We start from the raw sequence: 16,559 nt of genomic DNA on the forward strand, positions 1-16,559 counted from the left end.
CATCTACATCATGCATATATGACTCAAAGCTTGCATGCTATAATGTGGTATTTATTCATAATTTGGTTGCCAAATCTCATGCGTGCAATGCACGTGTACCTTACTCTAGTCTAAATGGTGTTGTGTGTGTGTGTTGTGCGTGTTGAGGTGCAAATTGTCTTTTTTTGGGTACACGTTAAGCTTGTTCTTCCGAAATTTCAAGCCGCGCCTTGTTATGCCGAAAATTCAAGCTAGCGTCTCTGTCTATCGTGCTGCGAAACTCCCACCTCTTCAACCCGCGCCTTGTTAGCCCGAAATATTTAAGATATATCTTTGTCTCGTTGTGCTCCGATAACTCCCTCCATCTCAACCCGCGCCTTGCTATTCCGAAATTACAATGCGCGCGAAAACTCCCACCTCCTGTGAAATCCCGACACGCGAAATGCCCGTGGTACCCCTGAACCGAAAGAACCGCCTCAAATCGGTGGGGGTACTTTCGTAACTTACCCCACATTTCGGACAAGCGTGTCTCTAAGCCATGCTTTGCCACTACCATCTCATCCGCCCACCCATTCGTACACCGAGGCCGTGAAAACCCACGACGAAACCCCACACCCTGCTCCGTCTGCCACCCAGCCGGAGCCTCTTCCCCGACGATGTCGTCCACAGCAACACCTCAACGTCCCTCATCCACCGTACCGGATGAGGATCCGTCGTCGATCTCATCGTCCCGCCGGTTCAGCCACCCCGTCCTCCACCTCCAAGGAGCTGCCCGACGTTCCCCTCGTCTTTCGCGCCACCTCCATTCCCACACCGCCGTCTTCACCTGCACCACCGGAAGAGCATCATCATCACCGTTTCCTCGGATGAAGCTGCGGCCTAATCGGCGCCACCAAAGAGGTTGTACACTACTCGCCGCATTTTCTTCTTGATTCGATCTCACGGTGCTACCGGCGCTCGGTCCCGAGCCGACATGGCGCGACTCCATCCACGGCGGCGTCGCCGGCCACTTCCTCCATGGCGTCGCTCCCTCGGCGGCGACGTCCACATCAGTAGGAGCTGCTGCTACTTTAGCTCTCGCTTGCGCTGCTGCTCTGCTCTTGCTCTCGGTCCCCTGCCTGGTCTGCTCTTGCTATTGCTCTTGCTCGCGCTTGCTGCTCTCGCTCTTGCTCTTGCTTGCGATGCTGCTCCGATTTAGCTACACTTCAGTCGACTGAATCGACTTTTGGGTCAGTCGGTTTTCAGGGGGGGGGGGGCTCGCCGTGGTGAAGGAAGAACCAGCCGCAACGAGGAGGGGGGCTTGCCGGAGAGGTACCCCACTATCTATCTTAAGGTTCAGGATGGGGGCGGTGGTTGCCGGCCGTGGCGGGGCATTGGCATGGCGGTGGCGTGGGGGTTGTCGGAGAAAAAGCTCAGCACGGGGGGCCTAGAGGGATGGCCGGGGCGGCGGCGGACCGGCGGTGGGGAGTGTTTTCGGGGCGGGCCGGGCGGCGCACCGCCGGCCGCGGGGCGGCGGGGGGCTGCTGTTTTGCCGGTGGTGGCTGGCGGCTCAGGGGGGTGGAGGTTGAAGATGAACCGTAGGCCCTTGATTTCGTATCCAACGGCTACAAAATCGACTGACCAGAGATGAAAAAGTTAGTCGACCGACGTGTAGCCTCACCTTGCTAGTGCATTCAGTTTCGACAGCAAAATTCAGTTTCGACAGCAAAATTCAGTTTCGACAGTTAAGTTCAGTTTCGACAGTTAAGTTCAGTTTCGACAGTTAAATTCAGTTTCGATAGTTAAGTTCAGAGATGAGCGGCTGATGTATTTTACATCTAGCACTTTGTGGTTATGTATTTTACGTCATGTATTGGAGATGCTATTAGAATTCCACTCAGGTTAACGTTGTTCGTTGTCTCTCTTGTCCTGCTTCAGCCTCAGCGTCGTACAACTCACTGGAGCTGCTCCAACGACGAAACCCTCCATCACAGTGGAGCAGTACCTCGGGCTCCATCTCCAGACGCCTAAGATCTTCTTCCCCTCCTCCGACAGCCAAGTCAGCCGGAGCATCCTCACCGGCCAACCCAATCACGCTGAGATCGACATGGCTTCGCCAAAGAGGTTGTACACTTGTTGCATCTCTTTTTACTCTACATGTTATATATATTGTCCACTGAGCACTCGTAGTAACGGGAAGTACGATTATTTTATCCTACTATATGACAAGCAGTGAGGTACCAAGCAACTTAGCTATCCGTGATGGACTCTCTTGAACGCCATCATTATTTATCTCTGCGCGTTTGAGCTGTGCATTTGTCGATGGGCCTGGGAGTTGAGCTAGTATGGCAGTGGCCTGGGTCCAAAGTAATAGAAGTAGCACAAAAACATTTTTTAGTGTAGGATTTTCCTTGCTCAAGCCTGCCTACTAGAATCGCCAGTGCTTGAAAGGAAAAGTGAATGAAAAACATCGGAATTGGAAAGTTTCCTATGGTACTACTTTTCATGAATTTGGTGCAAAGGAATGGAGCAAAGGAAAACTGTAGGATTTGTTCCTTTAGTGTCTCCTTGAAAGAAAAACCGTAGGAATTCTAATTTCCACTTCTCCTCCTTTTCATATTCCTATTCATCAAGCACAAGACTAAGAGATAGTAGCATAATAGCATTATAACCGTACATTTTCTTGTGGTTTGACTTAATCTCACCATGCTTTTTTGCATCCTGTGATCTTCCAATTGTTGTGAATCAAACACCCAGATTGGCAGAAATCCTGTGTTTTTAAATTCTCTGTTTTGCACGTGCATTCCTATCCTATTCCTGTCTATTTCCTATCCCTGCATTGTTAGAATCCTCAAATTCAAACAAGCCCTTACTCAATTACTTCTGTTACAGATATGTGTCAAAGAAAACCTTGTGTGGTTTGTCCTGCTCCTGCGGCGCTGTGTTCCACCCCAGCTCAGCTGCTCCAACGACGAAGGGTTCACCACAGCAGGGATCCGCTCTCCAGACTGTCTTTCGCCGCCTCAGATCTTCTTCCCGCCGCCGGCAGCCACGACAACTGCATTACCATCATCAACTGAGCAGATGACCTTGAGGACTACACGGGTCCGCAAGAGAGGTCGCACTCTTCCGTGTCTGCTTACGTTATGCGTCGCTTAATATGATGACATGCTACATTATCGTCGTGTTCACCTATTAGACTCCGAGTCAGGTCCAAACTAATGCTGAAACTTGAGTTTTTAAATGGTTGTGGGGTACATATTGGGGCAGCAATCAGTACTATCTGTCTACTATCTGGTTAATCTCCGGTGTCTACTATGAGTTTCATGTTGGGTGCAAACAAACATTAAAGGAGCCATTATCTGTATTTTTTAACTAAAGCTATTATCTGCCTGCTATCATTGGTTTTGGGTCTATCCACAGTTTGCTACCATCACTCTGGATTTGTGCATGCACTCCTTACATAATCTCACTATGTTTTATTCCTATGCATGCCAGTTATTGTACACAATGGAACTGATCATGTAGAGCAAAAGAGACGAGCCTTGCGTGGCAATAAAATTTCATGCAGACGTCGTTCCATGGTGGGCGCAAAGGCAGCCCCCCCTCCACCCATTTCGGATCGTAATCAAGAGGAAGATAACTGTTCTGAGGGGGATTCAGAAGGAGAAGACCACTCCTATTTACCCCATGAGGTCTTCGCTCTAACTTGGCATGCTGATGTTGGTAATATCATGCATATGGTGCCTTGCATTGCTTACTGTATACATTAAAGATGTCATCTGCTTAGTTTAGACATGCTTTGTGTCAATGCCATCTGTTTAGTTTCTTTATCGTATATGTGAATCATGCAATGCCATCTTGTCTAGCCAGGCATCATATATGTGAATTTTGCAATGCCACCCTGGTTAGCCAGTCATCTTATATGTGAATTATATCATGCCATCATTTTTTTATTACGTGTTAAATTTGTCAACAATTTTAGTACATTCAATTACTCTTCCTGTGCATCAGCCATTCGGCACGGTCATGGAAAAATCTGGAGTGGAAACAAGGTCTTCAGAGCAGACAATGCTATCTGACGAAGCGCATGTCTTGCTGGTTACCGATAGCTCCTCAGAGGAGGATTCAGAGACAGATGACCAGTCATATTCCCCCCCCCGAGGTGCATGCCCTAACTTGGCAGGGTTATGTTGCTCATATCGTGCGTATGGTATCTTGCATTGCTATGTCATTTGCTTAGTTTAGACATGCTTTGTGTGAATGCCACCTGTTTAGTGTCTAATTACCATATATGTGAATTATGCAATGCCATCTTGTTGCAAGACATTATATATGTGAATTATGCAATGTTATCTTGTTGCAAGGCATTATGTATGTGAATTATGCAATGCCATGCTGTTTAGGCAAGCGTCATATATGTGAATTATATCATGCCGTCCTTTTTTTGTATTTCTCATTGCTTTTGTCGACAATGTTTGTATATTCAACTGCTCTTCCTGTGCATCAGCCATTTGAATTGGTGATGGAGAAATCTGGAGTGAAAACAAGGTCTTCAGAGCAGACAATGCTACCTGCTGAAGCAGATATCTTGCTGGTTACAGATAGCTCTTCAGAGGAGGATTCAGAGGCAGATGACCAGTCCTATTATCCCCCTGAGGTGTATGCTCAAACTTGGCAGGGTTATATTACTCATATAATGCATATGTTGTATTGCAATGCTTAGTTTTTACATCATATACACAATATTGAATGCCATCTCCTTAGTTGACACATCATATATGCGATTGCCCTCTGCTCACTTCCTTAGTATATAAATCATATATTTGAATTATGTCATGCCATGATGTTTACATAGACAGCATGTATCTGAATTATGGCATGCCAACCCATTTTCTAAAGACATAATATAGTTATATCATCTCATCCTGTTTACATAGTCATCATATTTTAAATTATGTCATTCTATCCGTGAATTATATCATGCCATCATGTTTCCATCGACGGCATGTTTGTGATTTATGGCATGCCAACCACTTTAATAGACACATCGTATAGTTATATCATGTCATCCTGTTTACATAGTCATCATATTTTGAAGTATGTCATTCTATCCTGTTTAGTTAGCCATCATACATGTGAAATTGTGTCATGCTATCCTGTTTAATTAGCCATCATATATGTGAAATTATGTCCTGCTATTCTGTTTGCTTAGACAACATAAATGTGAATTATTTCATGCCCTGTTTTCTTCCCTACTATCCATTGCACCTGTCTATCTTACAATGTCTGTACATTCAATTACTTTTCTTGTTTATCAGCCATTTCAATTGGAGGGAGTGATGGCAGTATCTGTGGGAGTAAAAACACGGTCTTCAGAAAAGATCGTGCTACCTGTCGATGCAGATAGAACCACGGTTGTACTTGCCCAAGAACCAGCCCCACCACACATAACCCACACTCATGCAGATTGTACCCCTACCCAGTTGGACAGAGAACCAGCTACACCCCTTCTAACCCCAACCCCAGCAGATAGACACCCAGTTCCCGTTGACACAGCACCGTCTCCACCACAGAGCACCCAAACACGAGCAGTTAGTAAGGCAACTGCAGTGCCCAAATCACGAGGACCACCACTCCGAACCCGAAGTCAACGCTTAAAGCAGAAGAAGAATTGTTCTCAGGTCAGGTTCCGTAGCTATGGTTCATACTACTTTGCTCTTGCATCACTGTATTTACTGATACCAACTAATTTCAAATTTGAAGGATGCAATTGAAACTCCAATGGCGCAACAGGTATGTTTTAAACCTGTTTCTTCAACGTGTTTGGCTGTTTGCTGTTGTAACTTGCTCTATGTTGATTTCAGTTTCAATTGAATAAACAGTTATGTTCTCATGCCATGCACATTACAAGTGTTGTTATTGCTGTGTAGTTTCCCACACTTATATTCTGTCTATGCTGCTTTGTCTTAAATAGATATGATTCGAACTGTATCTATCTTGATTTGGCAACATAAACTAGAATGATATAGACCATACAGTGACCATACTACATAGATATATGTTTGTTTCATGCTGTTATCCTGTCCACCTTACTACTGAACTGGTTTACCAAAATGAGTTTCATATACTACATTGTAAACCTGAGATGTGTTTGTTTGTTTCTCTTTTAGAACGCGGATAAAATATTGGAGAAGAGTACCCTGTTATGCAATGGTAAAGGAAGTAATGCAGATAAGGTTCAAGATAGTGAGACATCCCTGTTGGTCTCCAAGAAAGCTGATAAAACTATATTGAAGACACTGAGACAACCCCAAAGTCCCGTCTTGATGTAGTGTTCGAGTTACTGGCTACCACTGCTGGCACCAGCTCTTCGAACTCGTTGCCTGAATCAGTTCGGCTTCTTGAGTCTCAACTTCAAGTTGAAAGACATCGATCACATGTTATGCGACAGGAAGCCGAAGGACTGAGCAAGTCCCTGCAGAATTCAGATGCATACTTTCTGGTGCAACAGCAAGCGCTGGAGGACTTAAGCGCCAAACAAGAGAAAGTTAATAAGCTTGCTAAGCATCTTGCCAGCATTATGGGTACCCAGGATATTATTTCTTGGGCTCTTCTGAAGTGATTTCAGTTCTGGACTTGTTTTGCTGCGGTGTTTATATGCTGCTGTGTTCCCTATATTTGCACTGGTGGCGAACTTTGATGCCCAGTGGATGTAATATGCATAATAGCCGTGATAGCCTAGTGTAAGTTGCTTGGTTATTTATTTCCTTGTTGTCTTGTTTATTTGTTTGCTTGTAGTCAGTGCAGTTCTTTTTCTGCGGTTTGCTAGTGGCTGCAGTAACCTATTTTTTAAAACTAGGCCACAATAACCATGGGCTAATATTTACTATAGTGACACTGGGCCTCCTACGGGCCGTAGAAACAGTGGGCCTTCTATGGGTCGTAGAAACAGTGGGCTTTCTACGGGCCGTAGAAACAATGGGCCTTCTACGGGCCGTAGAAACAATGGGCCTTCTACGGGCCGTATCATCAATGGGCCTTATACAGGCCGTATGATCGATTGGCCAAACATGGGCCAAACAGACCGCATTCTGGCCGTAAACGGGCTAGAGTTGGAATCGTCCGTTCATGGGCCGACCATAATGGGCCATCGTTAATAGGCCATATTTGATGATGCTATGAAAACGGCCCAACGTATTAACGAACCACAAACGGGCCGACTGTAACCACGGGCTGAATTTGGCCCACAAGCAGAAAATGACAGTAATGGGCCGTAAATAAACGAATGCTGGAAAATAGCCCAAGAATAAATGGGCTCTGAGAAGGCCGAAAGATAACATGGGCTGGAAACGGCCCAACGGAATAACGGGCCGTTAATGGGTATAAAGTGATACACTGTTCTTTACGGGCCAGTTTCACCATGGGCTGTTAATGGGTGTAAAGTGATACACTGTTCATTACGGGCCAGTTTCACCACGGGCCGTTAATAGGTCAAGAGTTACATAGGGTCTCATATGGGCCGAAATACGTCATGGGCCATACATGGGCCAGAAGTGAAAACGGGCTAGAATCATATTAGATGACCCAGATGACGCTACTGGGCCTAATTCGAATAGGGCGTAACGGGCCTTGGGTTAGCGGGCTGTAAATGGGCTATATGCGAACATGCCGTTAACAGGCTTTCCATGGGCCGGCCCGCCACCTTTTGACCAAGTCAAACGGGCTGGCCTTTTCACAGAAATGGGCCTCTGTTGGGCCGTGCCACGTGTCGACGTATCATAGGCGCCTTCTATCCAATGAGTGGATGACATGTGTCCCAGCGATGAGCCGACACGTGTTTCCTCCAGCCAATGATGATTTTACACGTGGAAAATCCCCATTGGTCGGGGCTGTTAACGGGTTATCGGATCCAAAACCCGACCCGATAGCTTAACGGCGTTCCGTTATGGTGGATGCCACGTGTCGGTCACCCTTGACGAAAGCACTTCTGTGACGCGTGATTTATCGTCATGGAAGTGGACACTTCCGTGATGATAATTTTGGTAATGTCATGGAACACTTCTACGATAGCACAGGTACGACTATCTTGATTTTGTCATAACTTTGTCATGGATGTACATGCATGACAAAAAATGCGACCTACTGTGACAAACACGTATCATCATGGAAGTTTATTTTTTTTTGTAGTGGAGGGAGTTAGGGTTACACAGAGTCGGTTACAAGGGAGGAGATCCACATATCCGTATTGCCAAGCTTGCCTTCCACGCAAAGGAGAGTCCCATCCGGACACGGGACGAAGTCTTGAGTCTTGTATCTTCATAGTGCAACAGTCCCGCTAAAGTATATAGTCCGGCTGTCCGAGGACCCCCTAATCCAGGACTCCCTCAGTAGCCCCCGAACCAGGCTTCAATGACGATGAGTCCGGCGCACAGATTGTCTTCGGCATTGCAAGGCGGGTTCTTCTCCAATTTCTGAGTACCTGTCAAGTAGAGTCCGTCTTCCCATGAATGTTGCACTCCTCAGCTTCTACGCCTAATAATGGCTATCCTCCATGTGTCGAGCGAATGCAAGAAGTCGGGGCATTTTTACACTTGCCACCCTAACCATTTAAGTAAATCGTCTATTTAAAGAGACGGGGATCCTCAGATCCAGATCACACCATCCTCCCATAGCGAGTATCCATCGGAGCGCGCCCGGAAAAGCCTATCCCATCATGGCCGGTCACCGCAGCTCCTCCTCTCGCTCCCGTAGCCATAAGCCAAACAATTGGAAGAAGTGTTCTGTCCCCCACAGCCAATTTGTAGAGTTATAGACCCAGGGATTTCTCCCTCCAGCGTATATGGTCCCCGTTCAATCCGGGCTCGCCACCTACAATGACGGGGAGCAGGCGGAGTGCTTTGTCAACCCCTCCATGGGGGAGCGGGTATGCCTTATCCCTTACTTATTAAGGGGGCTTGGATTTCCAATCCATCCGTTCCTCCGTGGGCTCCTGGAGTTCTACGGCCTCCAGCTGCATAACTTTACTCCCGCCTCCATATTACACATCGCTGGCTATGTCGCTCTTTGCGAGCTGTTTTTGGGCTGCGAAGCTCATTTCGAGCTATGGAAGAGGCTATTCTGCCTTGTACCCCATACACAGGAGGGGTCAATATATCAAGTGGGCAGAGCCGAGATATGGTGCATCGCCGGGACCGGATACTTGTCCGGTACTCCGAAGAAGACGTTCGAAGACTGGCCTTCGGAGTGGTTTTATATGGAGGACGTCCCCCTTCCGGAACCTATTCGGATGGACCTACCTGAGTTCAACAATGCTCCCTTGAGGAAGCGCCGCAGCTAGCGCCCTCGGAGCCCCCAGGAGGAAGATAACGGGGAAGTCCTTTACCTGATGGGCCGGATAAAGACGCTGGCCCAATCAGGGTTGACGATAATCGAGGTTATGTCAATATGAATAATGCGGGGGGTGCAGCCACTTCAATATCGGGGACAACCCATGTGGCACTTCAATGGAGAAGACGATGCCACCCGATGTGGTCGTAAGGGACCGGACTCTGTCGCTGCTCTAGCGAAAATATTGTCCGATTTATATAAAGGAGAGGAAGAGGAGTTCATCCGCATTAAGCCACGGGATGGATTCTCCATGTACAACCCCCCAAGATGGGTGAGCTGCTACTTTTTACTCCAAACGTTCCCGCATTCTTCGTCATAAGTATTTACCTTGCTATTTCATAGCAGGAACTGCGAGAAGCTGTGAGGGAGGTCCACAGCCCGCCTCCACAACCAGAGGACCCTGACCGGGCCCTCGACCCCGGACTCGAAGAAGATCCAGACACATTTGTGAAGCTCATTGACAGGACGTTCTATCAATTAAGCTGCGACGGTACCCTGGTGGCCATCATAGCCAATTATCCTGGACTACTCCCTGCATCACATGTAAGTAAAACCGGAGTCCCAACTTCCGAGAAGGATCCCTTTTCCTGCACTTCACCTACCGCACACATATGGTGTCTTACAGGGAAGGCCCTCGGGACGCCATGCCGAACCCGCAGTGACTCACCAACAAGGGGCAACAAAGCCGGGTAGGCTTAAAAGGAAGGCGGTCAGGACGGAGACGTCGTTGCAGAGGTATGAAAAAGAACCCCGCTCCGTGGTTGTCGTCTTTTAAAATATAATAACGTCCATGTTTCCTGGTAGGAAAAATTCTCGCCGGACTATATCCGGAGAGGTTGCCGGCCACGCCTCCACCAGCTGGGCTCCAGAGCCAGACTTAGAGGCGGACGCTAACATGGGGCCAACACCGGATGCTCCTCCTACAGAGGATGCGGATAGGCTGTCCGCTACGAATTCCGAAGTGGAAATTGCCATCGATCACAGGCGTCGCTGGGCCGTACTCCGCGACACTAGCTTCTCCCAAGAGGCATTTGATGCCTTCAACTCAGGAGACGCGTACATCCGAGCTGCTCAAAATGGTCTTGCCAGAGCCACGGACGAGTATGTAAAGGATATACGGGTAAGAAAATCTAATAATTATGTATATCAGTAGCCCCTGAGACTTGAAACAGTTGGCACAACTGATTTAAGGATTGTTGTTTGCATAGGTTCTTATGGAGAAGAATACCCAGTTGCCTCAAGAGCTGGAGGAGTGCAAAGCCCAGCTTCAGGCTGCAGTTGCCGCAGTAAAGGAGTCCGAGAAGGCCCCATCTCGTCACAATTGTTTCTATTGCAAAGAATGACATGTACCAGGTAGTATGCGGCACGCTTGCAAATCTAACAATAGATTCTGCAGATGACCCTGGAGTGAATCCGGAGGTCGTGCTAGGGGATGAGCAACATGCTCAACGACAGCTAAAGGCTGGCGAGCGCGTGCTTACACGGGTTAGGCGGGAGAAAAACAATCTCCAAGATGCCAATACCCGGCTGGGCGTTGAACTGAAAGATGTTCGAGCCCAGCTTGGTGACTCCGTAAAGGAGAATAGGAGGCTTCGACGCGGCATTTTTAGTAAGTGCTTGAACGAAGTTTTTATTGAGTTCGGCGAAGAAACTAGCTAACAGAGTTATATCTGCAGGTATGCTGACGGGTCGCCCCGCAGAAGAAATGTCCGGGTCTGCAGGTGATCTTCTACCAGAGCTCTCACAACTGCACGAACAAGTTCGGCAGGTGATGCAGGGCATTTTCCAAGCCTTGTGCCATCCGCCTCCCTGCCAGGAGGCATGGGAGAGCTTGTAGAAAAGCTCAAGGGAGCGCGGCGACGCTTCCGATTATGGATGATATCAGCCTGCCGACAAGGTGCAAGGGAAGCCTGGGCCATGGTGAAGACGCGATATACCAAGGCTGACCCGAACCACATGGCCGAGGTCAGACCTCTGGGGTCTGATGGGAAAGAGATCCCTGTCAGTTTGGTGTATGACCAGGTAGAATTAGCCGCAAAGTATTCCCAACAGGATTGTAGGCTAGACAGCCTGTTGGATGGTATAGAGGAAGAATTTAGTCAGTCTAAGTGACTGTGTACTTCAAGTGACATATATTGTCCCTAGCTGGATTGTGAATCATTTGTCATGGCAGACCTTTTCGCTTCGACCTCCGGACCCGACAGTCCGGAGTGTATCCGAATACCCGCTCAGTTATGTAAAAACCGGGGTACGCGTGGAAACCAGGCATAGGGGTCATAAGTGCTTGAATAGACAAGTACCCAACTAGCTATGTTATATTACATGGATATTAAGAAACATCTTCCAGGGAGAATAGTTCCGTTAAGGGTTCCTTTCCCTGTGTACGCATGCATTAATGTGCATGTCTGAACTGCAAAAAGAGACGCAGGATATAAACATTTGGGGGCATGTATTACAATAAATAAAAGTCATCTTTTGTTCACCGGCCGAATATTCCCTTAAGAACGCTAGCTTTCGGCTTCACCCAGTCTGAGGTACACATCCGGCTGACCCGGCAGTAACAATCGCAGAGGTGCTCCCCTTATGCCCTAGCCGAATTAACGGGAACGTAGGGCATAAAATCAAGAGCCAGGCAACCCAGCTTGGCCAAAACTTAAGTCATATTGATGCATATAATGGCGAGAAATGGTACATGTGGAGAAGCAACACATGTGTGGGGCATAAAGCCCGGAAAATAGTTATATTAAGCTTCTGTATAAGAAGCCCCCAGGTATAATGAGCACGGCTAGCGCGTCAAGATTGTGCAGTCACGACGCATTTTAACCTTTTAAGGTCGGGAAGAAAACAAAAGGGGAGAAAGAAAGAGAGAAAAGACAGATAATGTATATATAAAAAATTGAGGGAGGTAAGGAGACGAACACATAGTGTGGCACTAGGCATAGAACCTTCGGAGTCTGGCTGCGTTCCATGGGTTTGGCTCGAGTCAATTATCCGATGCATCCCGCAGACGGTACGCTCCACCGGTCAGAACCTTGTCGATAATGAAGGGACCTTCCCATTTGGGCTTGAGCTTGTTCTTTTTCTTCTCCGTTCGGCGTAGAACGAGTTCGCCAACGTTATAAGTTTTGGCCCGTACTTCTCTGCATTGATACCGTCGAGCCTGTTGCTGATAGAATGCGGAACGGGCTTTTGCCACGTCATGCTCCTCCTCCAGGGCGTCCAAAATGTCCTGCCGATCAAGCTCGGCTTCTTTCTCTTCGTACATGCGCACTCGAGGTGAGTCATGAATTATGTCACAGGGCAGCACCGCCTCTGCGCCATACACCATAAAGAACGGTGTGTATCCGGTAGTGCGATTTGGCATGGTCCGCAGCCCCCACAGTACGGAGTCGAGCTCCTCTACCCAGTGCATATCAGATTCCTTCAAGGATCGCACTAATCTGGGTTTAATGCCGCTCATGATAAGACCATTTGCTCGTTCGACTTGACCGTTAGTATGTGGGTGATAGACAGAAGCATAGTCGAGCTTAATGCCCATGTTGCTGCACCAAAGTTTTACCTCGTCGGCTGTAAAGTTCGAGCCGTTATCGGTGATGATGCTGTGGGGAACGCCATAACGGTGTACAACCCCGGATATGAAGTCTATCACAGGTCCGGACTCGGCCGTTTTAACTGGTTTGGCTTCTATCCATTTGGTGAATTTATCCACCATGACCAATAAGTATTTTTTCTTATGGCTTCCCCCTTTAAGGGGTCCGACCATATCAAGCCCCCAGACCGCGAAGGGCCAAGTAATGGGGATTGTTTGGAGAGCGGTAGGTGGCATATGGCTTTGGTTTGCAAAAAGCTGGCAACCGACGCAACATTGAACGAGGACCTATGCGTCTGCTCGGGCCGTCGGCCAATAAAACCTGTACGGAAGGCCTTGCTTACAAGGGCCCGAGCTGCGGCGTGGTGGCCGCCAAGTCCAGCATGAATTTCTGCCAAAATTTGTCATCCTTCCTCTTCAGAGATGCACCTTTGAAGTACTCCAGTAGCGCTTTTCTTGTAAAGCTCTCCCTCGTGGACCTTGTAGGCTTTAGACCGCCGCACAAGGCAACGTGCCTCGTTTGGGTCCTCGGGTAGTTCTTGCCTAGTTAGGTAAGCCAAGAAGGGTTCTGTCCACAGGGCGATGACGGCCATAATCACGTGGGCCGAAGGTGTTATTTCGGTGGCTGAGCCTCCGATTACGTCAGAGTGTTCCGGATCTGGCATTGTGGCCGGGTCCGTACTATTATTGCCGGTCTCTCCTTCCCATACCACGGATGGCTTAAACAGCCTTTCCAAGAAGACATTAGGTGGGATATCCGCCGCCTGATTGTTTTCCCAGACCACATGGTGGAATTCAAGCCCCTCAAACCGAGCTGACATCTTGAGAACGGCGTTTCAGTAAGCCGCCATTTTCGGATCCTTGGCGTCGAAGTCTCCATTTATTTGGGATATTGCGAGGTTCGAATCCCCACGCACCTCTAGGCGTTGAATGCCCATTGAGACTGCCATCAGGAGACCTTGTAACAGGGCCTCATATTCTGCTGCGTTGTTGGAGTCTGTGTATAGTATTTGGAGTACGTATTGGACTGTATCTCTGGTGGGGGATGTCAGGACGACGCCATCCCCCAGACCAACCAGCATTTTAGAGCCGTCAAAGTGCATGATCCAATTGGAGTACGCGCCGTACTGTTTAGGGATTTCGGCTTCCGTCCATTCGGCGACGAAATCCGCCAGTACTTGTGACTTAATGGCTCGCCGTGGTTTGTATATTATGTCAAACAGGAGGAGCTCAATGGCCCATTTGGCAATCCGGCCAGTGGCATCGCGGTTGTTTATTATGTTGTTGAGTGGTACTTCAGAGGCCACCGTAATTGAACACTCTTGAAAGTAGTGTCATAGTTTCCGGGATGCCATGAAGACCGCGTATGCTATCTTTTGATAATATGGGTACCGTGATTTGCATGGGGTGAGGACAGTGGATACATAGTATACCGGCTTTTGAACTGGGAACTTATGTCCGTCCGTCTCTCGTTCGACGACGAGCACTGCGCTTACAACTTGGTGTGTTGCCGCTGTATATAACAGCATTGGTTCGCCGACATTTGGCGCGGCCAAGATTGGGTTGGTGGCCAACACTGCTTTTATTTCTTCCAATCCGGCTGTGGCCGCGTCCATCCACTCGAAGTGTTCGGTGCGTCGAAGAAGGCGATAAAGAGGTAGTGCCTTTTCTCCTAATCGGGAGATAAAGCGGCTTAAGGCAGCCACACATCCAGTTAGTTTCTGGATTTGCTTGAGGTCTGTTGGGATAGCCAACTGTGACAGGGCTCTGATTTTAGCCGGATTTGCTTCAATTCCTCTATTGGAGATGATGAAGCCTAAGAGCTTTCCGGCGGGTACGCCGAAGACGCATTTTTCCGGATTGAGCTTGATGTCGTATGTTCGAAGATTGTCGAACGTGAGCCTCAAGTCGTCTATTAAGGCTTGACATGTCTGGTCTTAATGACCACATCGTCTACGTATGCCTCCACTGTTTTGCCGATCTGTGTTTCCAAGCATGTCTGAATCATGCGTTGATAGGTTGCACCGGCGTTTTTGAGCCCGAAAGGCATGGTGTTGAAACAGAAGGGGCCGTATGGAGTGATAAATGCCGTTGCGGCTTGATCGGACTCCGCCATCTTAATTTGATGGTATCCGGAGTATGCGTCGAGGAAACACAATGAGTCATGTCCTGCGGCAGCGTCGATAATTTGATCGATGCGAGGGAGGGGGAAGGGATCCTTGGGGCAAGCCTTATTAAGGTCCTTGAAATCGACACATAGGCGCCAGGATTTATCCTTCTTTGGTACTATCACCAGGTTTGCTAGCCAGTCTGGATGTTTTATTTCTCAAATGAATCCAGCCTCCAGTAACTTGGCTAGCTCCTCTCCCATGGCTTGTCCCTTAGGCTCAGAGAAACGCCGAAGAGTTTGCTTGACCGGCTTGAATCCCTTTAGAATGTTAAGGCTATGCTAGGCCAGCCTGCGTGGGATTCCTGGCATGTCTGAAGGATGCCAGGCGAAGATGTCCCAATTCTTGCGCAAGAACTCCCGTAGTGCGGCATCTACTGTGGGGTTTAATTGTGCCCTGATGGATGCTGTTTTTGTAGGGTCCGTTGGGTGGACTTCGAATTTGACTATTTCATCCGCTGGTTTAAAAGAGGTGGACTTTGATCTTTTGTCGAGTATCACGTCGTCCCTGTCCACTGTGGAGCGCAGCGCCGTCAGTTCTTCGGCCGCGAGGGCTTCGGATAATGCCTCGAGGGCTAGTGCGGCGGTTTTATTTTTGGCGCGGAGTGCTATGTCCGGATCACTAGCTAGAGTGATGATTCCATTGGGCACGGGCATTTTGAGCTTCATGTACCCGTAATGGGGTATAGCTTGGAAGATCCTGAATGCCTCCCGCCCTAAAAAGGCGTGGTATCCACTACTGAACGGGGCCACTTGGAATGTGACTTCTGCGGACCTATAATTCTCCGGGGTGCCGAATACCACGTCTACTATAATTTTTCCCGCGCAGCGTGCCTCCCGACTAGGGATGATTCCTCTGAAGGTCGTGCTGCTTTGCTCAATGCGGCTCCTGTCTATTTCCATTTTCCTAAGAGTTTCTTCGTAGATGAGGTTTAATCCGCTGCCGCCGTCCGCGAGCACTTTAGTAAGCCGGAAGCCGTCCACAATTGGACTAAGGACCAAGGTGGATGGTGCTCGGGCTGTTCGGAATTTAGGTTCGTCACTGGCATTGAAGGTTATAGCCGTGTCGCTCCATGGATTTACTGATGCCACATGGCAGACTTCGGCAAGGCTGCGGAGTGCTCGCTTACGCCTATTATTTGAGGCGAAGGTCTCGAAGACTGTCAATACTGTATTGTTATTGTCCATGGGATGGTGCTCTGCGGTATTGTTGATGAGGAGATCCTCACCGCTCTTGGCCACCTGCCGGAGTACCCAACAGGCTCTAAGGCTATGTGTTGGCATGGTATCTGATGTACTGTGAATTTTGCATGGCCCATTGAGCCATCCCTCCAATACGGTTCCACGTCCTGTAGTGGGCTTTTGTTTCTTTGTAATTGGATCAGGTGACTTACGAGAGTACAACCTTTTAGTTCGGACGGGGGGTTTAGTGAGAGCCGGAGGATCGCAGAATTT

This window comes from Triticum aestivum, chromosome 6D (assembly GCF_018294505.1).
Source record: "Triticum aestivum cultivar Chinese Spring chromosome 6D, IWGSC CS RefSeq v2.1, whole genome shotgun sequence".
NCBI lineage: Eukaryota > Viridiplantae > Streptophyta > Magnoliopsida > Poales > Poaceae > Triticum > Triticum aestivum.